Below are 23,792 nucleotides of genomic sequence, written 5' to 3' on the forward strand. Positions count from 1 at the left end.
TGTCTCACTATACCGCCCCACAATACATCACACCAAACGGACTACACAACACTACCAAAGCACATCATGACATACTATTGATCACCGCACCATCAACAGACAAAAGCTCGCCACCCAACATTTTTCCATACAGCACCAGTCTGCAGATGAAGGGCTTGATTGAAAATTAGGCAAAGGAGACACTTGAGTAAACAAAATACTTGTTCTAGATAGACTTTTCAGTCTGGGAGACACTTGCGAGAGGGGATCACTAATTTCAGAGATAGAGACAACAAGGGCAAAGAGTTAATGGAGTCACGAAGACAAAGTAGCCAGGGAGAAAGGGGAAGTTTCACAGATGAACCAGAAGTCATTGGGGCCATGGAGACAATGAGCCCGGGAAAGCTAGGAGCCAGGAAGGCTGTTGTAAAGGAAATGTTCTTAATGAGGAAAGAGTGAGGGCCAGAGTGGGTGCGAGGATTGACAACACACTGGGCAAACTGAGAAACTACTACAGGAAGTAGCTCTATTTTGAGGCACAAAGGGTAGAGAGATGCAAGAACATGGAAGCATTAGTCAAACAAATGTAATACTTGGAAGCTCTGTGTTGAGTTTAATCATGATTTTAAAGACGATGAATATAGAAGTGAGAGGTCTTGGTCGTGGCTCCACAAAGAGCTGAAACAAAGCACTAAAGTTACACTGATATATGAAGGTGCAAAAAAGGTGCCTTAGAGCTTGTCCATATATGTACGTAAGCATTGCAACCTGAGATATGCCTACTCTACACACTCGAAAAAAGAGACAGATGTAAAATATGACAATCAGCTAGCTCAACTACCAGGTTTCTTTTGAAGCATGATAGTCTGTTTACTGGTCATGCCTGCATAGTGACTTAATTGAGAAATATCGGTTCTACGTACATAAAATGTTCCGGGGCTGCCTATTTAAAACCATTGGTCAGCTGATCAACAATATCAGACAACAAACAAAATGGAAATAGGATTGCATTTGTTTAGAGATGGAGGTCAATATCAATAGAATACAGTTCAGGAAGACATGGACAAGTCACAATTACTCTGACGTTTCCATATAGTGCAGAAGACACCACCCTTCCCCGCACCATGGTGGCAGCGGGGGCTTTTGTTACGCCCCTGGAATGGCGAATTTCCTTCACCTAAGAAGATGATGAAGGTGACCTGAGTTTTCCACCTTTGCCTGTGTTCTCCAAGGTGATATTTAACCACCCACATTGGCACATTGTCACATCTGTTTATGTCCAAACTCAGGAGTTCCTTTTCTTGAAGGTTACTCATGACATCGCTGGAGGGGAATGGCATCAAGGAATGATATGATGAGGATGGGTGAGCCTGGATATGTGGAGAAAACGTTCATGAAAGTTCTTCGGATAAAGAGAGTCAATCGGTCTTCTGCCCCTCGGACCAACTGGAATAGTTTCTTCACTGCTGCACAGGCCCACTGAAAAGGACATTTACTCACACGTTTCGTTGAGTATGAAGCTTGCTCTGTTGGGAAACCAGATACACCAGACCTCCAAAACTGGAAAATGGCAAGAATACAAGAAAATGGTGAACTGATTAATGATAAACTGCAGAAAGAGATCTGGACACGAACAAAAAGTAAAATCATATCACATTTTCTTAATCCCAGACAAAAGTGAATAATGCATCTGTATTTCACTCGTACATATTAAGTGGATATCATTGTTCTATATGTGATGTAATAACAGTTACAGCACTTATCGCAATTAACCGGGCAGCTCGTAAAAGGGCCTAAGAATGTAATTATAAATGAAGACTTTCTAGTTTTTAACATTATATCTCTATTTGTACAATGCTCATGCTTTTGTAAAAATTGACACCCTTGCCACATATATAGCTAAGTTATCTCACGTCTACATCACACATTCTTGCGTTGTTATACAATGTATCAAGTGATATTCGATCAGCGACGTTCTGAGAATGCTGGCTGGAGTAAAGTAAGATTATCTGCTTGGTTTCGGCAAGAAATCTGTTTCAAAACGAAGCCTTTTTTCTTAGCACGGTGTAAGGTGAGTTGCTAGTCTAAACCACTTCGCACCAGTTTAAACTTGCAAATATCCTTGGGGCACACTTCCTATGACTCAGTTTGATCTTGTGGTCCATGGCGTGTCACTTGATGTGTCAGGTGCAGGAGTCATAAGGAACAGGTGCCCTCTGTGCAATAAACCAAGCTTCTCGGACTGTACACAGGAAGAAAAGTTATTCTGGTGTTCTGTACAGTACGAAAAGTGTGTATACAAAACTAAGGGGCATATTGACACAGAAGTGGCGCAGCAAGGCGCTGAGCCAAAATTGGCCAAGGGATTTGTTAGAATGTCAGACCTTAATCAGTAAACTTACAAGGGGACTCGAAAGGTCGATGAACCCTTTGACTCGCAATTAAGATGTTCTTACCATAACTCTGGTACATGCAAATCACAGATCAATGACCAATACACCATATCAATCAACACCAATAATCAATAACATTAATAATCAATAGAGGCAGCAATTGTCACACACCATGACCTTTCAGTCATGAATAACCACACCTTTAGCAAAAGTTAGAATATTTATTTCCCTATATTAACAATGCTAAAGTCATGTAGATTAATCTCAAAATCAAATGAAACACACACAGAACAATACTGGCTGTCCAAAGTGGCAGAAGAAACGTAATCCAATCAAAGCTTGAACTACAACACATTCTAATGGTGCAAATCGATAACAAAGTCAACTGCATCAAAGTGATTTAATACATCAGAATTCAGCAAAGAAATTCATCAAGCATTAGTCCCCATAGGGACTACAGTCCCTATAATCCCTATATTACTATTCATTACTGAGGATCCTTAACTAACACCAGATTAGCATCAGCATGTTGGGCTTCATGCAAACCAATTTAGTAACACAATTTTGGAAAAACATCTAACTATGGCTCTATCAAAACAGTGTGTTTGGTATCTAGAGAGAAAATGCAAATAGACATAAAAATCAAAAGTCTAATTCATAATATCGATCCTCAGTATAGATCAGCGAGCACAGTCAGTCTTCGTTCTCAGGACATCAGTCGATCAGCAAGGCATCAGAATTCCACATCAAAGTTCAGAAAACTCAGTCTTTAAGCAATAAAGTTAAGCACGTCTCTTGTCAAGCTGCACAAGAAAATATTTCCCAAATCCCTGTTGGTCCAAGGATTGCATGTTCTCACTTTGTCCAATAAACTCAAATTCCAAATCTATGAATTCTACCATTACTCCGTTCACATGTTGTTGATTGGTTGTCCTGCAATGTCCTCATCATCCGGCTCATCAGGTAACAATATTGTTGTAGCTTCTACTCCAGTCAGTGCCTTCATTGTTCTCCTCCTGAGAAAGTCATTCTTACACACATTACATACAAAATGTTACATTAGCAAGAACAGCATCTTCTAGCAGTCGGTTCTCATGAGAAAACTTCTCAGCCATGAGCACATTTAAACAATACAATGGAAAATCACAGTTTAACTTTCTAGGACAGCCATTTATTTAAACATTAAGAAGCTTGACATGAGGCCTGGCAAGTAGGCGAAGACCTTCGCTAAGTTAAGGCCTACAGTTAATAAAGCTAATAAATAATGCATAACCCTTAATATGACATATTACTACATTAGTCAAACATATATTCAACATTTCATAGGTTTCAAATATTAATAAGTACGCTTTGTGAACATTGGCGGCCACTCATCGTAATCACATTTTCTAATGCGTACATTATTTTTCTACGTTATTATATTTTCTACACAAATCCATTATTCAGAATACATAAATACTCATTAATAATTTTTATTAAAAAAACTGCTTTGGCAGATGCACCATATTTACACAAATACGGCTCACCTCCTGTTTCCCCTAGGGCTGACGCTAAGTTTAGCTGCCAGGGCCAAGGCAGGCATCCTTGTACCATAGTGCACAGGTGTCTCCATTGAAGGGAATGATTCTTAATGTGCAGGAAGGAAAACCTTCCTGCATATAAACAATCAATAATTGCGATTTGTTACTCTTATATGTCCTGCAGAATGGCGGGCACATAGATGTAGCAAATCGTCATTATTTAATGATTGTTAATGTGCATGAGAAATAAAACTATTTTTCCTTGGCCGCCATGCTAACGTCACCACTGGGGTGGCATTAGTTTTTGGCGCTGCCACAGAATGACTAATTCTTGTGAATCTGGGGCAGTGTCAAAATCAATGGCTGTTGCTGTGCAACGCCCACAGCAACACCCATTGCACGCCCCTCTGCTGCAAAAAACTTTGTCGGGAGGCCCACATTTACAAGGCGAAATTAAGCCACAAAAAGTGGCCTAGCGCTGCCTTGTAAAAATGGCGCACTGCACAGCGCCACTGAAGCATCACAAAAATTGATGCTCCGGTGGCACTAGAATCATGTAAATATGCCCCTAAATATTCAGGACCGGTGATAAATTATTACATGCTGAATAAATTAATTTATCTTCAATAAACAAATTACTAGCACAGATTAATCTCACTTCACAAATAAAATAACTGATGGTCCGAGTCACAAAGGTAAATATGCAAATGTATGTTTACTCACATATATATTTACTTCTACACCTATATTTAACTGTGCTCATTTTTGCTATTCACCATTTCTAAGTGTAGGTGGTACACATAGCTGCAGACTTACATGTCTTCATTACCCCCAAAAAAGGGGTGGATAATTCTACAACAGGATTTGTTAGTTTTAAGTTAGCACACATAATATTTCAAACATAGGTGGAGATCTCTGTCACCATAGTGGAGCACTCTGCACAGAAAATATCAGAGAGGAGAAGGTCTTGCACATTTCGTAGTACATGAGTAGTACTCTTGTAATACAGTTTTATATTCTACAAAAATTCAGTTTTGAATAGGGCTTTAAATGTACATCTTTTTCTTGAAGCCAATGCTGTACTCGACTCATGTACGTTTCATGTTGCTCGTCTCTGTGTCTTGTGGTCTTTAAGGGCCAGATGTAGCAAACGGTTTGCGATTCGCAAATGGCGAAAATCACCATTTGCGACTCGCAAATGCGTGTTTGCTATGCAGAAATGCATTTTGCGAGTCGGTACCGACTTGCAAAATGCATTTCCGAGTCGCAAATAGGAAGGGGTGTTCCCTTCCTATTTGCGAGTCGCAGTGGTATGCAACTCCATTTGCGACCGCGTGAGTCGCAGTTACCATCCACTTGAAGTGGATGGTAACCCACTCACAAATGGGAAGGGGTCCCTATGGGACCCCTTACCCTTTGTGACTGGACCCAAAATTATTTTTTCAGAGCAGGCAGTGGTCCAAGGGTCCACTACCTGCCCTGAAAAAATCCGAAACAAAAGGTTTCGTTTTTTTTTTCTAAGTGCAGCTCGTTGTCGTTTAAGGAAAACGGGTTGCACTTTGAAAAAAAAAAAAGACTTTATTGAAAAGCAGTCACGGACATGGAGGTCTGCTGTTCCCAGCAGGCCTCCATCCCGTGAGTGCCCTGAGTCGCTATGGGGTCGCAAATTGCGACCCACCTCATTAATATTAATGAGGTGGGTCTTTGCGACCCCATAGCGACTCATAGAAGGTGTCTGAGACACCTTTCTGCATGTGGTTTTGCGAGTTGCAATTTGCGAGTCGCTATGACTCGCAAATTGCAACTCGCAAAACCATACTTACCTACATCTGGCCCTAAGTGTCTTGCATATTTGCTTCCATTTTCTCCCTGACTTCTATTCTACCTTTCCTTTGGATCCTCTGAGTTTCTATTTGTTTCTCTTCCTTCTTTTCTTCCTCCTTAAATTAATCTTTGACTCCCTCATCACACTCACTCTCTTTCTTCTAGCCAGGATTAGGAAACTGAAATATCTGGTTGTTACCCAACCTTCTTTAATCTTCCTACCTGTTTCTCTTTTTTTGGGTTTGGTGAAGGAAAGTAATGATGGGTTGAAGAAACCATGCTCCTTCTAACTAGGGGAATTGTACTGGTTTGATTTTGTTTGTAAGGTTGAAAATGGTCGGGAAAAACTTCCTCAGTGAAGACACGCAAGATTGCAGACTCCACCTAACTTCACCAAGATGAATCTTAACATGAACTCAGTATACCATTAAAAAGGACTGATGAAGGGAAATCCAACAGCAGGTTACTAGGTAGAGAGGCAACATTCTTAATGCAAGAGTTGTCAGAGCTCCCACATTGTTAAAACAAGATTCCAAAGAGATACACTGACTTATATAATTAAACCATAATCTCATGTTTGATAGCTTTGCCTGAAAGAAAATGTGTGATGTGCTGTGTTTAACAAGTAAAACAACAACATTACATGTTAGAGAAATAGACAATGCATTGCGCCACTTTGGGACCCCTTGTGCCACATTATGCCTGCACCAAGCATAATACATGCAAGGGAGCCGTTCCAGCATTAGGAGATTTCATTGCACCATTTTTGGTGTCATTTTTAATGCCTGCTCTAAGCAGGCATTAGAAGGACGCACCCATTGAAATAAATGGGCCTTCTTGCACTTTGCTGCACTATCGTCAATATTTTTGGTGCTAGTTTAGCAAAGCGCCACAATAGCATAAAAAAATGTTGAGGCTATTGGCCTAGTGTGCACCATGGTGTGCCATTTTGTAAATACGGCGCACCCATGGTGTCGTTAGGTGGTGGTGAGGTGGCGCAAGAAATCGGCTGCATCAGTACTGATGCGCCAGATTCTTGTAAATCTGGCCTGTAGTCTCACAATACTACACATTTTTTAACACAAACCTCACACAAAGTTTTGTGGTGGGATTTATAATCCAAAACAAATTGCAATTTGCATTGGATTATAACCCAAAGTGATGTAAAGCTAAGCAATGAGGATGTTCTATGGGTGGTGGCTGGGCATTCCTATGCAATCGTCCATGAGTTTCAATGTAAATTCCTGTCCACAAATAACTGTTCATAGGGATACACATGAGAATCCTGTGAGTTCTCGAGACAGGCATGACAAGAAGAAATGTTTGCATTTTCCTCTTTTTTTCTCTTTGCATGTGTGCTGCATTCTACTGCACACCTTCAATGTTTGAAATGCCTTAAAGCATAGTTTTTGTACTGGAAGGGACCCTTTGAAAGTACTGTGGCACAATGGTATCTGCATTGGTGCATGGCAGCCAAAAGTGAGCCTGTGGAGGGAGAAAGTAGACAGGGCCACATCTTAGTAGATATGTGGCTGTTCTGCCCTCTCCAGTTCACGAAATACAACACTGCACGTTTACTTGCTGCATTGTGTTGCATAGACTGCATTTAAATCTGGGCCAATGAACATTGCCTAGGGGACCTTGGCCCAAGGTTATTCATGTGAGGTGACCAGACTTGTGGGAAACACAGCTATTCAGGTAGACAGCCTCGCAGAGCTTAGAAGTAATAGCTACCCTATCATCAGGCTTGTTACGTAGAATGGTTTAATGTCGGAGGCTGGCCTGGCTTGTAGTGGGTACCAGAGGTACTTACACCTTGTGCCAGGTCCAGTTATCCCTTATTAGTGTAGAAGAGGTGTTTCTAGCAGCTAAGGCTGATAGAACGTAGCTATGGCAAAGCAGCTTAGGCTGAACTAGGAGAAATGTAAAGCTCCTACCACTGGTGTCATATGCACAATATCATAAGAAAACACAATACACAGATATACTAAAAATAAAGGTACTTTATTTTTATGACAATATGCCAAAAGTATCTCAGTGAGTATCCTCAGTATGAGGATGACAAATATACACAAGATATATGTACACAATACCAAAATTATGCAGCAATAGCAAAAGGAAGTAATGCAAGCAGTGTAAAATTACAATAGATTGCAATAGGAGCACATAGGTATAGGGGCAACACAAACCATATACTCCAAAAGTGGAATGCGAACCACGAATGGACCCCAAACCTATGTGAGCTTGTAGAGGGTCGCTGGGACTGTAAGAAAACAGTGAGGGTTAGAAAAATAGCCCACTCCAAGACCCTTTAAGGTAGGTGTAAAGTGCACCTACAACCCCCAGAGAGCACAGAAGTCGTGATAGGGGGATTCTGCAAGGAAAACCAACACCAGCAATGTAACAACAGTGGATTTCTGGACCTGAGTACCTGTAAGACAAGGGGACCAAGTCCAAGAGTCGCGACAGTGTTGAGAGTGGGCAGGAGCCCAGGAAATGCCAGCTGAGGGTGCAAAGAAGCTGCCACTGGTTGGAAGAAGCCTAGGGCCAGATGTAGGTACAAAAAAATTAGCGACTCGCAATTTGCGAGCATGTGCGACTCACAATTTGCGTGTTGCTAACTGGAATGCAGGTAGAATTTGCAGGGACAAATTGCGACTCGCACCCGGAGTCGCACCGCAGATAGCAAGTCCGCAGTTTGCGAGGTCGCTTTTTGCGACCGCGTAAAAAACGGATTCGCAATTTGCGAGTGGGTGTCGCAAATTGCGACTGTGCTGAAAATTTAATGCAGGTGCTGCAGAACACTCCAGAAACCACTCCAGAACACTCTGGAAAACACTTCCTGGCACATGATGATGACATCACAGCCAGGAAGTTTACAAATACACCTGGGAGGAGGGAGGACCACACCCTTTTTAACTGCAGCACAGCTAACAGAGCAACAGCAACCATGGCTGACACTCCCAGGAAGAGAAAGCTGAAGTTTGCAGAGAAGGAGCTGGTGGTGCTCACAGAGGAGTGCTGTCAGCACCATGATGAGCTTTTTGGGAAGGCAGCCCTCAATGTGCCAGACTCTGCTAAAAAAAGAATTTGGCAGGAAATTCAGGAGAAGGTAAACTCCCTGGGGGTCAGCCACAGGAGTGTGGATGAACTAAAGAAGAGGTGGTACAACCTCCACTCCCGGACCAAGGAGAGGGTGGCAGAAAGGCTCCGGGAGATGAGAGGCACAGGAGGGGGATCATCTTCCATACCACCACCCACACCCCTGGAGGAAAGGGTGGAGGAGACCCTGAAGCCGGAGTCAGTAACTGGATTTGGAGAACTGGACACCTCTGAGCCCAGAACATCAACCGGTGAGTACCATGTGATATGCCTGTACCCCCATCAATGCCATACCCCCACCCACCATGTACACAGGGGCATGCACAACCAAGATAGCTCCATTTCAGAATAGCATATACCAGCATGATGCATTATAGGCAATGTAGTCAAGTAGGCAGTTAATAGGCAAATGTTTATTAGGAAGTGTGCAACAGATAGTAGACACTGACAGTGTTTACCCCATGTTCCAAAGGTCTCCCACAAGACACCACCACCAGCCTCAGCAGCCAGGTGCCAATGATCAGCAAGCTCCATGAGGAGACAACAGGAGCAGCCACCACTCCCACCTGCACCACCAACACCATCCCCTCTATGGCGACACCCGCTGCAATAGTGGTCTCGGAGCCTGCACCAGCAACAACCAGGAGTGCCACATCACACATCACAGGGCCTCCACTGCTGCGCAGGCGACGCAGGATGAGGAGAGCAGGGCTGCAGGCAGAGTCAGGGCTTCCATCCACCACACCGACGGAGGCACAACTGCTACGGGGTCAGCGCCTGCAGAATCAACAATTAGGGCGGATTAGTGGGGTTCTGCAGCGCTTAGAAAGGAACCATGCAAACAGCATGCAGCAGGTTCATGCACAACTGGAGGTAATTGGCAACAACACTGGTGACCTAGCCCTGTCAATGCGTGATCTGGTGGCTGGACTGCTTACGCAGAGTGAGGGTGCGCGGCGCAGGGACCGCCAGCTGCTCCAGAGGCTGGACAGGATGGCCTCCTCTATTTGCAGACTGGCAGTGAACACAACTGGGCTGTCAAGGAGAACAGTCGGCCTCCAGGTTGAAATGGGCCACTTTGCGGGTGATGTGGCAAGGGGCCTGGGCCGGATCACCCATGCGATAGACCTCATGGAGGCATGGCAGGTGTCCAGGGGTACAGGGGACACCCCACAAGACAGTGAGGAGGGCTCCACTGTCAGCAGTGTCTCTGCTGGTGACACCAGGGTGCTACGGAGTGGGAGTACGAGGCAGAGCACTGCTGAGCAACCTGGTACCAGCCAGGCTGGCAGAGGCCGCCGTAGGCTGTGAACTAACCACTGTCCCTGCTGTTGGGGCACATGATGGCAATGTGTCCCATGCCAGGTGGACTTTTTGAAGTCCCTGAACAGTTTTTCATTATATATAGTTTGGTTTTTGCACATATTAAATAATTTTTTTGTTCCACTTAACAAATGGAGTGTTTGTTCAATTGGTGAGTATGGTAGAAGTTGGCACGTACCTTCCAAAGTATTGGTTTGCAATGTGTTCCCGTCTCAGTCTGCCTTGATTTGGGATGCTCCTATCCCCATGATGGCGATGTGGTTGCTCTTGCTCTTCACCCTCAGAATCTGGGTCTGCAGGGGTGAGAGGTAGCCCACGTCGGGTGGCAATGTTGTGCAGGATAGTGCATGCGACAACTATTTTGAATGCCGTTATGGGGGTATACTGGAGGGCACCTCCACTTCGGTGAAGGCATCTGAACTGTGCTTTCAGCAATCCAAAGGTTCTTTCTATCAGGTTCCTGGTCCTCTTATGTGCACTGTTGTATCGCCTCTCACATTCATTGCTGGCTGTTAAGTACGGAGTCAGTATCCATGGCCGTAGTGCATATGCACTGTCACCTGTTGGGCACAAAAAGTACACTGTTAGAAAGTCCTGGTTGGTGTGCACATTGATCTGTGTGCATGCCTACAAGGTGTATGCAGCTCTACCTAGGAGGTATCCGTCTCCAAACTCCCCACGTTCCAGGCATTGGTGTTTCCCACTGTGCCTAAAAATGTAGGAGTCATGAGTACTGCCTGGGAATTTAGCTACAATGTCAGTGATGACATAATGGGCGTCACAAACAACCTGAATATTGAGTGAGTGGGTACACTTTCTATTGCGGAACAGATATTCCAGGTTTGCAGGGGGGCATATTTGAATATGTGTCCCATCTACACACCCTATGACATGGGGAAAGTTGGCAATCCGGTAAAAGTCCAACTTTGTGCTGTTGATTTCTGCCTCATTCCTGGGTAGGTATATGTATCGGGACATGTGTGTGAGTAAGGCATCTAGGAATGCCCTGAGGAACCTTGATAGTGCACTTTGGGATACCCCACCTGCCACAGCAATGACCCCCTGATAGCTTCCCGAGGCCAAGAGGTGCAGTGAGCATAGCACTTGCACATGCGTAGGGATGGCGCAGCCGCGCAGAGTTTGGCGTTCTATCTGTGGTTTGAGTAAATCTATTAAATCTAGTATAGCTGCGCTGCTAAGTCTGTATTTCTCATAGATTTCCTCCTCAGTTTGCTGGAAGAGTGTCTGCCTTGTTCTGTAAATCTTCTCCTGTCTCTGGCTCCTCCTCCTCCTCTGTTGGGCTGCGTGGGCTCTCCTCCTCACTCCTATCAGGTATATCTCCGTCATCTTGAGTAACCCAGATGCCTTCTGGGTCTCCTTTTATACTTTGGTAATGGTTACCACCTGCTCTGAGTTAGTGGTAAATTGGACATGCAAACTTGGCTTTTTGCGAGTCGTAAATGGGATTTTTACATCCCATTTCCGATTTTGCAGAGTCACAAATAGCGATTCGGGCCATTTGCGACTCGCAAAAGTTTGCTACATCTGGCCCCTAGTGTTTTGCAAGAACGAAGAGGACTAGGAACTTCCCCTTTGGAGGATGGATGCCCCACGTCGTGAAGAAGCTTGCAGAGGTGTTCCCATGCAGAAAGACCGCAAGCAAGCCTTGCTAGCTGCAAGGGTTGAGGCTAGGGTTTTTGGGTGCTGCTGTGGCCCAGGAGGGACCAGGATGTTGCCACTTGGATGAGGAGACAGAGGGGGCGCCCAGCAAGTCAGGGAGCCCTCACAGAAGCAGGCAGCACCCGCAGAAGTACCAGAACAGGCACTTAGAAGAGGAGTGAACCGGAGTCCACCCGAATTCACAAAAGGGAGTCCCACGACGCCGGAGGACAACTCAGAAGGTTGTGCACTGCAGGTTAGAGTGTTGGGGACACAGGCTTGGCTGTGCACAAAGGAAATCCTGGAAGAGTGCGCCGGAGCAGCTGCAAATCATGCGGTACCCAGCAATGCAGTCTAGCGTGGGGAGACAAGGACTTACCTCCACCAAACTTGGACTGAAGAGTCACTGGACTGTGGGAGTCACTTGGACAGAGTTGCTGAGTTCCAGGGACCACGCTCGTTGTGCTGAGAGGGGACCCAGAGGACCAGTGATGCAGTCTTTTGTTGCCTGCGGTTGCAGTGGGAAGATTCCGTCAACCCACGGGAGATTTCTTCAGAGCTCCTGGTGCAAGAAGGAGGCAGGCTACCCCCAGAGCATGCACCACCAGGAAACAGTCAAGAAAGCCGGCAGGATGAAGCGATACAAGGTTGCAGTAGTCGTCTTTGCTACTTTGTTGCGGTTTTGCATGCGTCCTGGGCAGTCAGCTGTCCATCCTTTGGCAGAAGGTGAAGAGGGAGATGCAGAGGAACTCTGGTGAGCTCTTGCATTCGGTATCTGAAGAATTCCCCAAAGCAGAGACCCTAAATAGCCAGAAAAGGAGGTTTGGCTACCTAGGAAGGAGGATTGGCTATTAAGCGAGGTAAGAGCCTATCAGAAGGAGTCTCTGACTTCACCTGCTGGCACTGGCCACTCAGAGCAGTCCAGTGTGCCAGCAACACCTCTGTTTCCAAGATGGCAGTGGTCTGGGGCACACTGGATGAGCTCTGGGCACCTCCCCTGGGAGGTGCAGGGGAGTGGTCACTCCCCTTTCCTTTGTCCAGTTTCGCGCCAGAGCAGGGCTGGGGGATCCCTAAACTGGTGTAGACTGGCTTATGCAGAGATGGGCAGCATCTGTGCCCATCAAAGCATTTCCAGAGGCTGGGGGAGGCTACTCCTCCCCAGCCATCACACCTATTTCCAAAGGGAGAGGGTGTCACACCCTCTCTCAGAGGAAATCCTTTGTTCTGCCTTCCTGGGCCAGGGTTGCCTGGACCCCAGGAGGGCAGAAACCTGTCTGAGGGGTTGGCAGCAGCAGCAGCTGCATTGGAGACCCCGGAAAGGCAGTTTGGCAGTACCCGGGTTCTGTGCTAGAGACCCGGGGGATCATGGAATTGTCTCCCCAATGCCAGGATGGCATTGGGGTGACAATTCCATGATCTTAGACATGTTACATGGCCATGTTCGGTGTTACCATTGTGACGCTATACATAGGTAGTGACCTATGTATAGTGCACGCGTGTAATGGCATCCCTGCACTCACAAAGTCTGGGGAATTTGCCCTGAACAATGTGGGGGCACCTTGGCTAGTGCCAGGGTGCCCACACGTTAAGTAACTTTGCACCCAACCTTCACCAGGTGAAGGTTAGACATATAGGTGACTTATAAGTTACTTAAGTGCAGTGGTAAATGGCTGTGAAATAACGTGGATGTTATTTCACTCAGGCTGCACTGGCAGGGCTGTGTAAGAATTGTCAGCTATCCCTATGGGTGGCAAAAGAAATGCTGCAGCCCATAGGGATCTCCTGAAACCCCAATACCCTGGGTACCTCAGGCACATATACTAGGGAATTACATGGGTGTTCCAGTATGCTAATGTGATTTGGTGAAATTGGTCACTAGCCTGTTAGTGACAATTTGGAAAGCAGAGAGAGCATAACCACTGAGGTTCTGGTTAGCAGAGCCTCAGTGAGACAGTTAGTCATCACACAATGAACACATACAGGGCACACTTATGAGCACTGGGGCACTGCCTGGCAGGGTCCCAGTGACACATAGACTAAAACAACATATATACAGTGAAATATGGGGGTAACATGCCAGGCAAGAAGGTACTTTCCTACATTTATTGAGTTGGTGTTTTATAATTGGCCTCTGAGACATCATTCATCTGGAAATCAATTAAAGGGGCTCCTCGGTGCTCTCAGTAGCACAACATTTAACAAAGATACTCTCAACTGTCTAGCAGTTCAGGTACCTCGTGTCTTAGAACATCTTTGTTCAATAAAGCATTTCATTGGCATGTATAACAAGCAAAAAACCCAGACAATTATACAACCAATGAAACCTCTGCATTCTGTCCATGTTGCAATACATACGGTAGTTACCAAAGCTAGTAGCCGTTTGAATAACTTGAGTTCTAGTAATATGTGTGAATCCACCCTCGTCAAGGGAGACAATGATACTACATTTAGATTTCCCATATCTTTCGATGTGTTTGGGGGCATCCCTGAGATCCAGAACCACAACCCACTTATTAAAATGAAAAACTTTTTTGACCTACTTACTATTAATGGACATGAGGTGGGTGATTTGTTAATGCAGCTGAAGTATTTAGGTGTAGCACAGTGTCATTACAGACGGCGCATTTTCCCTTGAAAAGGACACTAACTTTGAACAGCCATACAGTTTTACTGATACTCTCCATAGCACACAAATGTCATGATTTGTTGTGATCCTATTAAAATCTTTGCTTCCAGCATGCTTCAGATTTACAAAACAAAATATGCATGTTAAAAGAATAAACACCAGGAGACATAGCCTGACATTTGACCTATGTCTTCAAAGCATCAGCAAATGTCACAAGATAAACAGAGAATCTAAAGGCATCTACATTTATTTCTTGGACTTTCTAGACCCACCAAAAATCGGTTTGTGACCCACAGTTTGGGAAAATGCTGTCTTGAATACATATATTGGTAGTTTCAGCATCATGTGATTGTCCTTGTCAGAGCTCCAGTTGTTGACATGAAATACTTTGGATTGTCTCTATCTTTGTCAATGTCTCGCTTAGCTAAACTACATCTCAACCCTAAGAATGCCTTTTCATATCCGTGGAGACACAACGTTTCCAGGATATAACAATTCTGTATGTGGGGTGAGTATAACATGCCTACCAAGTACCCTTGCTACAATATGTGCCCAGAATGTTATGTTATGTAATGTCGATTTGTGGAATGCAGTAATCACCTGCAAGGGTATCCAGGTGCTTCCACAGATGTGTAGGCATGTGGTCCCAACAGAATTGTTTGAAGTTCTTCAGCAGCTAGGAAAACTCAAATAGTGAAGGGGTGGTTCTGATATGTTGTGGGTCGTTTCATGTTTTGAGTCTGATGCAGGATAATAAGCGACTTCCTGTTCTGCTTGTGTGAATACTGGGGGTGTATGCGACCAAGAGTAAGGTGTCTTGATTGGTTGTGAAAGTGTCTGCAGCACTTGAGGTACGCAGGTTCTGTGGTGTATAGGACTTTGTAGGTGTGAGTCTGAATTGGTTGTGTTTCTGAGCAAAGAACTAGTGGATCTCCCTGAGGTGAGGTATGACGTGGGTCCAGCTAAGAAGGTTAAGTATGAGTATTGTGGCAGCGTTCTGGATGGTCTGAAGTCTGTTCAGGATTTGCTTGAAAATTCTAGCATACAGTGCTTTGCCATAGTTGAGTTGGCTTGCGGTAAGTGCATGACACGTCATCCGATGTTCTATGGAAGCCACTTGAAGATTTTTCATAACATTCGTGGGATGTGGAAGCAACATAGCTCACTGCATTGTTCACTTGTGCCGTTATGTTCATCTTGTTGTCCAGGATCATTCCCAGATTTCTGGTGGGATCAGTGGTCATTGGTGTCGGTCCCAGTTTTGTCAGCCAGCACATGGCACTCCACAGGGAGTTCTTGTTTCCCAAGACTAGTACTTCAGTCTTGTCGAAGTTCAGTTTCAAGCAGTTCATTCTCATTCATTCCTTTACCAGGGTCATGCCATTGGTTCTGGTGGTTGGTGCCTTGTCCATCAGGGAGAGGATGGGTGTCCTCTGCCTTGGAGATGCTGGTGATGCCTGGAACCCTGATGATGTTGGTGAGGGGAGCCAAAAAGACATTGAACGGGGTCGGCTGAGGGATGAACCCTGGGGTACTCTGCATACAAATTTCTTGGCCTTGGATGTGATAGGTGGCAGCCTGACTCTTTGGGTTCTCCCTGTGAAGAAGCAGCAGAACCAACAGAGTGCTGGTCCTTGGATACCACACTCCTGGAGCCTGCTGATAAGTGTGTTGTGGGTGACTATGTCAAATGCCGCAGAGAGGGTGAGCAGGATGACAGTGGCTGTTTCTCCTTTGCCAAAGATGGTCCTGATATCATTTGTGGCTATGATGACTGTGGTTCTTCATGATGCCTGATTGTGTGTTGTCCAGTAGGCGTTGAAGCTCAAGGTGGATTGTAAGTTGTTTATTGATGGCCTTCTTGATCACTTTTGCTGGGTAGGAGAGCAGGGAGATAGGCTAGAAGTTGGCCAGTTGGCTTGGGTCAGCTGAAGGTTTCTTGAAAGTGCGTTGACTACTGCATGCTTCCAGGCTGCCGGAAGAGTGGCAGAGGTGATGAAGGTGATCATGGGGTGGGTGAGGATTGTGCTGATTGATGATTAGCAAATGTGATAAATATGGTGGGGAAAGGGTCTGATGAGGCCCCAGTGTGATTGGGCAGCATGATTGTGGCTGCTTCTTTGCTGGTGAGGGTCTTCAATCTGATCAGGTTGTCTTGATTGGTGATGGGCAAGTTAGTGATGAGTTCACTGGAATCTGGCTAGTGCACAAAGTTGCTGTAGATGTTCATGATTTTGCTGTGGAAGAAGTTGAATAGTTTGTCACAGAGTTCTTGAGAGGGGGTGATGCTGTTGACAGAGGCTGTGCTTGTGGTGAAATCTTTGATGATCGAGATATATTTGCTGCTGTTGGAGCTTGTGGAGCTCCCTTTGATGCGTTCAGCTAATGTTCTTTTCGTGGTCTCGCTCAAACCAGTTGCTTGTGGTATTGTCTACGTGCAGCTTTAAAGGTGGTTCTGTCTGTGTCCTTGTGGCTGGCTCTCCACTTCCTCTTTAGTTTTTTGCAGTGCCTCTGGTTTCCCGAAAGCCTTTTGTGTATCCACTGGCTTGCTTGTTGGATCTTCTCTGTTTGTTGAATTTGATAGATGCACAGGAGTCGGCACAGTTATTGACCCATTTGTTAAAGTTGTTGATGTCCTTGTTGATGTTGTCTGCAGGGTTCGGTAAAGATCTAATCATGCTAGAGCCTTTGCCTGGTGAAATAGACCCAATTTAGGAATTTGAAGAAAAATCTTAGAGCTTTCTAATACTCCAGAAGTAAATGTTCTCCAGAGGCAAGTCATACAAGCAGACAAGCAGTTACCATATGTTGTGGGCCAGGTCATGTCGCTTCCAGTTTTTTTTTTAATAAGATTCTGGAAAACAGAGATTCGGCTAGATGTAGATATGTTACAGTGCTCTAGCAGGGAGGCCTGTGTTTGAACTTCACTAAAAAGGAATGGAAGTCTCCATATTTTGCCCAGTGAGGTTCTAAAGTGCCTGTGCAACTAATGCAGGCTCTAAAAAAGCAACATTATCCTAATGCATGCCTAAAATGCCACCATGCTCAGCATGCCCAGTTTTGCCTCACTGTCACATATCTGTGTAAGAGCATACAACTACAGTCTGCTCTCTGCTCCTGCGGACTTTGCTTAAAGAAAATTCCACCCATAAATTGCCATAGCCACACTCAATCCACATATATACTACTGAACGCATTTTCATGCCCCCCACAATCACCTGTGGTAGAGTCCACACCTCCATCATCCAAAGGTTTCCCAGGCACTCAAGTCCCCACATGCCAATTCCTCTACCCTGCTCACTTCCCCCCTCAGCTACATTTTATACTGAATGTTTTTAATATTTGTACCCAAAGGTCGAAATAAGCAAAGGCAAACTAACCGTAAAAAGTACAAAGTAATGAGGATGTTTAGTGGTGGCAAAATCCACAGAGCAAGCATTGAAATCTACAATTGAACAAGGCTCAAGACAACAATGTGGACAATCAGTTCTACTGTCATCTCTAACCCACCATTCTCTGACCATACCAATCCTATCCACTTCCAGGTTATTCCAACGTTTTCTACTGGCACTATCCCTGTATACCCAGTGGTAGATGACAGCAACAGTATTCATTAGCTCTTTTCCTGACAGCGACCTGTCTGCCACTCCCCTTTGAAGTTCTCTGTTTGACCCACAGATTGTGCAGAAAGGGCCAGACTGGCAAATAGCGCCACCAGGCATTGCCCAGTGGGCTGGTCTGACAGATCAGTGAATGGATCAGTTTTTTTTGCAGTTTGTTGGCGTGTTTTGTGGCAAGGCAAGCTGGTGTTTGCTGTTGATTTCCCTGACATTACTCAATGTATTGCTAGCAGTAAACACAAATTAATGCAATCTTCCGGACCTTGCAAAATACCCATACAGAGTGTCTTTACAAGTTCAAAACTGACCTGATGTGCATATGTGGCCCACTTTTTTAGCTATCTGGTTCCTTAATGGGCCTATTTTTATTTTGGTCCCTGATCTTCTTTTTTGTCCCAGTTCGACCCTGTATGCACGGTCATTAAGAAGTGAGAAGATGCCAAAAGTGATGGGTATCTGTCAAAAACACATCCAAATTTCATTAATTCAATTAAGCTGTCTCAAGCATGAAATATTCTATATCTTAAAAGTACCAAAACTAAAGTAAGGATCTTTTCAGAATAAAAGCCAAAGATGGCGTGATGTATTAATTACCACCACGATTCCTGAAGTCCAGATTAAAGAGTGATGCAAATTCATTCTAGAAGACATGGCTCCCAAAACCTATTTAAACTGTGTGACATGAATTGTGGGAATATATTATCTTCCATAATTCTACAATCAGTAAGCACACAATAAGGCATGGTAGGCTGCACCCGTATTGCTGCCTCGCTAATGGCTAGTTATCATTCATTTGTTATTAGAGAGTGCCAGATTGGGGCCCTGACTTGCAGCAAAGTCCAGTGTTGCACTAGCATTGGCTGAATCGGTGGACTAAGGGTACATCATTTTATTTCTAAAAGAGCACATGAAACTAAGCCTGTTTACCATTCCCCAGTCCACAGAATAAGTTAAGTCGAAAGTCCAAACAATTTAAACAAGCAAGGAAAAACATAGTTTGCTTTTGGACATGACTTCATTTGAGGAATCTGGCAGTGAATGTTTAAGGACATGCAGCTATTGAAGACATCAAGTACCTTTCATCTCGAACCATACAAGGACTCATGTCCCAGTGGGGATTTAGGCCCTGATTTAGGTATTGGCTGGCAGCTTACTCTGTCACAGCGGTGACAGATATCCCGTCCGCCGAAATCTAAATCCCATTATTTCTTATGGGATTTAGATTTCGGTGGACGGGATATCAGTCACCGCTGTGACGGAGTAACCCCTCGCCAATATCTAAATCAGGCCACTGGTGATTAGATATTCACTGTGCCCAGGAAACTCCTCCCTCATTTGAATGGGGAATACATAAATATGTTCCTTTAACACCCAGTGGCCTAGTGACAACCCCCATCCCCCTGCTTTCACAGCTTAAACAGGGGTAGTACTGACACCTATCATTTATGACCCTGCTCTGTTTGCACCTCTGAAGAAAAACGCTCTTAAAGAAAGGGTAAACCATTACACGGGTCAGGGATGGGAAGCCAATCACAGTAATGGAGGCCCAAAAGGTGAAATAATAAGAGAAAGAGAAGGAAAGAGTGTGCAGAGGTGTAACTTCAATTGGTCCAGGAGATGTAGTTTCGCCAGGGCCTAGAGGCCTAAGCTGAACACTGAACCCTATTTATTTTTTGATTTGTCTTTCAAATAACAGCCGGGAGCCAATTGCCCAACTTGCACTAGAGGCTCACATTACAATGGATATGCCACTGAGAATGTGAGAGAGAGGGCAAGAAGGAAGAGCGAAACGAAGAATATATGAAAATAAGAAATAAACTGTGACAAGAAGGGAAGGCCAAAAGCATGAAAATATGGATGCAGGGGTGAATGGACTGATGGTGAAATGTAAAACAACATTGCATGAGTGGGTGAAAGAAACAAATCCCTGGAATGATTGAAGGCTGGGTGAATGGGTAAAGGATGAATGGAAGTTTGGATGGTTCAGTAAATTGATAAACGGATAATGAAATGATGGATGCAAAGAGAGGGATGTATGGATGGGAAAAGGATAAATGAATGGCTGGAAGTGTGAGTGAAAGAACTGAAGGATGGGAGTAAGAGTAATGATGAAAAGGTGGATAGACAGAATGGTAGAGGAAGGACAGGTGGAAGCATGAACAGGTGGATAGACGGATGCATGAAATGCATAAATGATGTAGAGATAGATGTTGAGAAGTTGTGACGAAGAGACCTCAGATAGTGTGGGAAGGGCTTACTCGCTCCTCTTACTCGATGGTCGAGATACAGATCAAAGTGTGGGGGGGCATTTTAATTTTCTGGCTACTCCTTTGATGGCACGCTATGCATTATTGAAATGATACATGCAATGGGCACAATGGTGGCACTGAAAGTATCTGCTGTCACAAAACAGCACTCGGTTTTATGTCATCACTGTCTTGCAACAATCTTTCTGACGGCATTTCACAGATATGTTATTGCAGGGGACTTTAGAGTACTGATATGCCTTAAAACTGTATTTTTAAGAAATAAACACCCCCATAAGTGAACTGACCTGTAATCCTATGATACCCAAGCGTATACTTTATCTTTATTTCCCACTTGCAATCAAGGGTTTCATTTCATCTTCTTTCTCGCCCTTCTGTTTTCTCAAAGAGCCTTCCGTGCTGCAGAGAGCCAGGGTAAAGCTGGATACTTTCTTCGGGTTCTATAATAAACCAGAAAAGGCACACCTGGGACTGACAGCCTCTTCCGGGTCCACTTAATTTGAATCCATCTAAAGCAAACTTAGGTCAAGGCACGAGGATCAAGGCCCTACAAGCATCCTCCCAGGGCCGGCTTTACGGCGGTGCAACCGATGCTGCTGCACCTGGCAATAACTTTGGTGGGGGCGCTGTGTTCAAAGTTAAATATAGTTTAAAAGCACGTGAACTTCCTTGTGCCTCCAGTACTTTTAGGCAATAATAAAAATATCAAGATAACTCTGGTGATTAATGTTACTGCTGATGAGAGATGGATTTTTGGTTAGTGACAGTTTTGACTCATCATAAAGTAGTACAGAGGGATAATGTACTTGTTGCAAGGAACATGTACTATGCAGATCACAAAACTGAGTGTGAGTGAACTATGAGTAGCGTTTAAAAAAAATGTAAGTATAGTTCAGAGAGGGACTATGGAGGGAGGAGGGGCCCTGCTGGAGAGTGGTAGTGAGGGAATTCAAGGAGGGGGGTCCCCAAAAAACGACTGTAGCACCGGGCACCACTAGCCCTAAAGTCGTCACTGCTCCCTCCTGTTTTTTATGTTGCCTTGCTCTGGCTCTCTCGTTTTTTATTCTGCCCTGCTCCACCCTCCCTCCTATTGTCTGTGTTGTCCTGCTTCCACCCTCCCTCTCTTTGCTTGTATTGGATTACCAGCAACCATGTCCATGTTGGCTTGCTCCCTCTCTATCTCCCATTTGGCAAAGTTGGCTTACCCCAACCCTCGCTCCTGTTGTCTGAGGTGCTGTGCTTCCACTTTCCACCCTTCCTCACTCTGCAGCACTAACTGCGTCATAATACTGCTTTTTTACTTTCAGCCATGCAGCACAGTACCTCCCCTGCTACATAACATGGCTGAAAGCATTGCTAAAGATGATAAACCTTGCATAGGGAGATTATTTTGGCTTTGCCAATGCTTATTTTGTCTGTACTTGCCCAGTCATTCCTCTGACTGGTGGTCCCTACACCACTACTGCAACACACACATAGCCACACTGCTGAAAATAAACATGCATTATTGCGTGCAATTACAACAGAGAACACATGCACATAAAATAGCCCATATCTACTGGCTTTGGCAATGCTTGCTTACCAAGTGGGCGCATGCCTATTATTTTTAGATACTACCTGAAAGGAGGGGAGGAGAGGTATGCTGAGCAGTAAATGTCCTGAAGAGTTTGAGTTTTGCAGTCATCTCTGTTGGACTTCACTTATAACTATCTTTGCACACATTCTTGTTCATCCAATGCCCCACTTTTGTTTCTTGGCAGGGGGAGCGCTGTTCCCATTTTCCATTCCATTAAAAACCCTTGTCAGTCTCAATGGGAAAAGTTGATAAGTCATGCACTCGCTACACAACGCAAGTCCCCTTTTGTACCAGAGGAGCAAGATGGCCATTATATTTGAATGTTGGTTGATAATGAAGATATCTATAAATCAAATGGAATGATTGACAATATAAAAAAGGGCTAGAATACAGCAACCCTGGTGAGTCAATCGTACAATTGTAGTGAACCCAAGAGGTTGTAGAGGCACCTCGACAAGGTGTGTATGCCTCTTGCCATGATCATCTTGGACAATATGAACCTACCGTACCAATGGGTATTGAGTATAGGGCCAAACGACGTGAAGGCACCACCACGTGTCTTTTTTGGTATTTACCTGCAGGTATTTAACTGCAGAATATAAAGTAGCATTAGTGTTGAATCAATTCTTGTGGTAAACTATTCGATCCATTTGTAGGGAACATGTAGTTAGGGTCAAAAATATGTTCTCACTAATCCAACCTTCTGCCGCCTTCTTTTCTGAATACATTAAAGCCCAGATTTATACATTGCTTGGGCTGAATTAGCATCATTTTTTTAAGCTAATTCAGCGCAAACCTAACTCCATATTTATATTTTGAGGCTAGACTAGTCTAACATCAAAATATTGGAGTTAAAGTCATTTTTTGGATGTGTGAACCCACCTTGCAACAATGAGATGCAAGGTAGGCGTTCCCATCGAAAAAAAATGACTCTAAGGCCCTAGTGCCTTATTTATCCTCCTGTGCAAAAATGGTGCACAGAAGTGAGGCAGGCATAAATAATGATGCTATGCCTGCTGAGTGCCATTATTTAACGCCTGGGTCTGTGCAGGTGTTAGGGGACCTGTGGACCCATTTCCATGCCTCAGGAGGAACACCCCCACCCACCCTTAGGGACACTACTGGATGGGGGACCCCATCCCAGGTACGTAGAGGTAAGTAGAGGTAAGTACTTACTTTTTTTTAAGTGCCATTGGGGGCCCTGAAATGGGCCCCACTACATGGCACTGGGTGCAATGGCCATGCCCAGGGGGTTTTTGTCCTCTGTTCTGGCCATTAGGGAGGTGGGCATGACTCCTGTCTTTTATAAGACAGCAGTCATGTGGTATGGATGGTTTTGCATCAGGAAATGACACTAGGCTGGTCAGAGTCATCTTTTTTTATTCTAACCAGCCTAATGTCATTTTGGTGTGCAAAAAAACATTCTCCCATACCTCCACCCCCACCCAGCTAATGTAATTTTCCATGACATTAGCCCAACCTTTGCGCCAGACTGCGCAAATGCAGTTTTGCATCAAAAAGTATAAATCTGGGCCTAAGGGCCTGATTTATGAAAAGTTAGTCCCGCCTTTGCATTTGTTTTATGAAAATCGGCGTAAACGTACAAAATATAACTATATTTTGTAAGTTTATGACAACTTTGCGTAAAAAAATTACGCAAATGCAGCGCTAACTTTTCATAAATCAGGCCCTAAGTGCCTTTTAAGGTCTCCTTGCATAATACTTTCATCCTTGCTTGCAGGAGATTACGCTAGAGTGACCACCCGTCCATAATTTTCACGGACTGCCCGTAATTTCAGCCTGCAGACCGTTGTCCGTGATGGATTACTTAACGGATGGCATTTGTGATTTTAGCCTTTGGGCAAATGCACAAAACTTAATTTGACAATTAAGTTCCCCCAGC

This window comes from Pleurodeles waltl, chromosome 4_1 (genome assembly GCF_031143425.1).
Source record: "Pleurodeles waltl isolate 20211129_DDA chromosome 4_1, aPleWal1.hap1.20221129, whole genome shotgun sequence".
NCBI lineage: Eukaryota > Metazoa > Chordata > Amphibia > Caudata > Salamandridae > Pleurodeles > Pleurodeles waltl.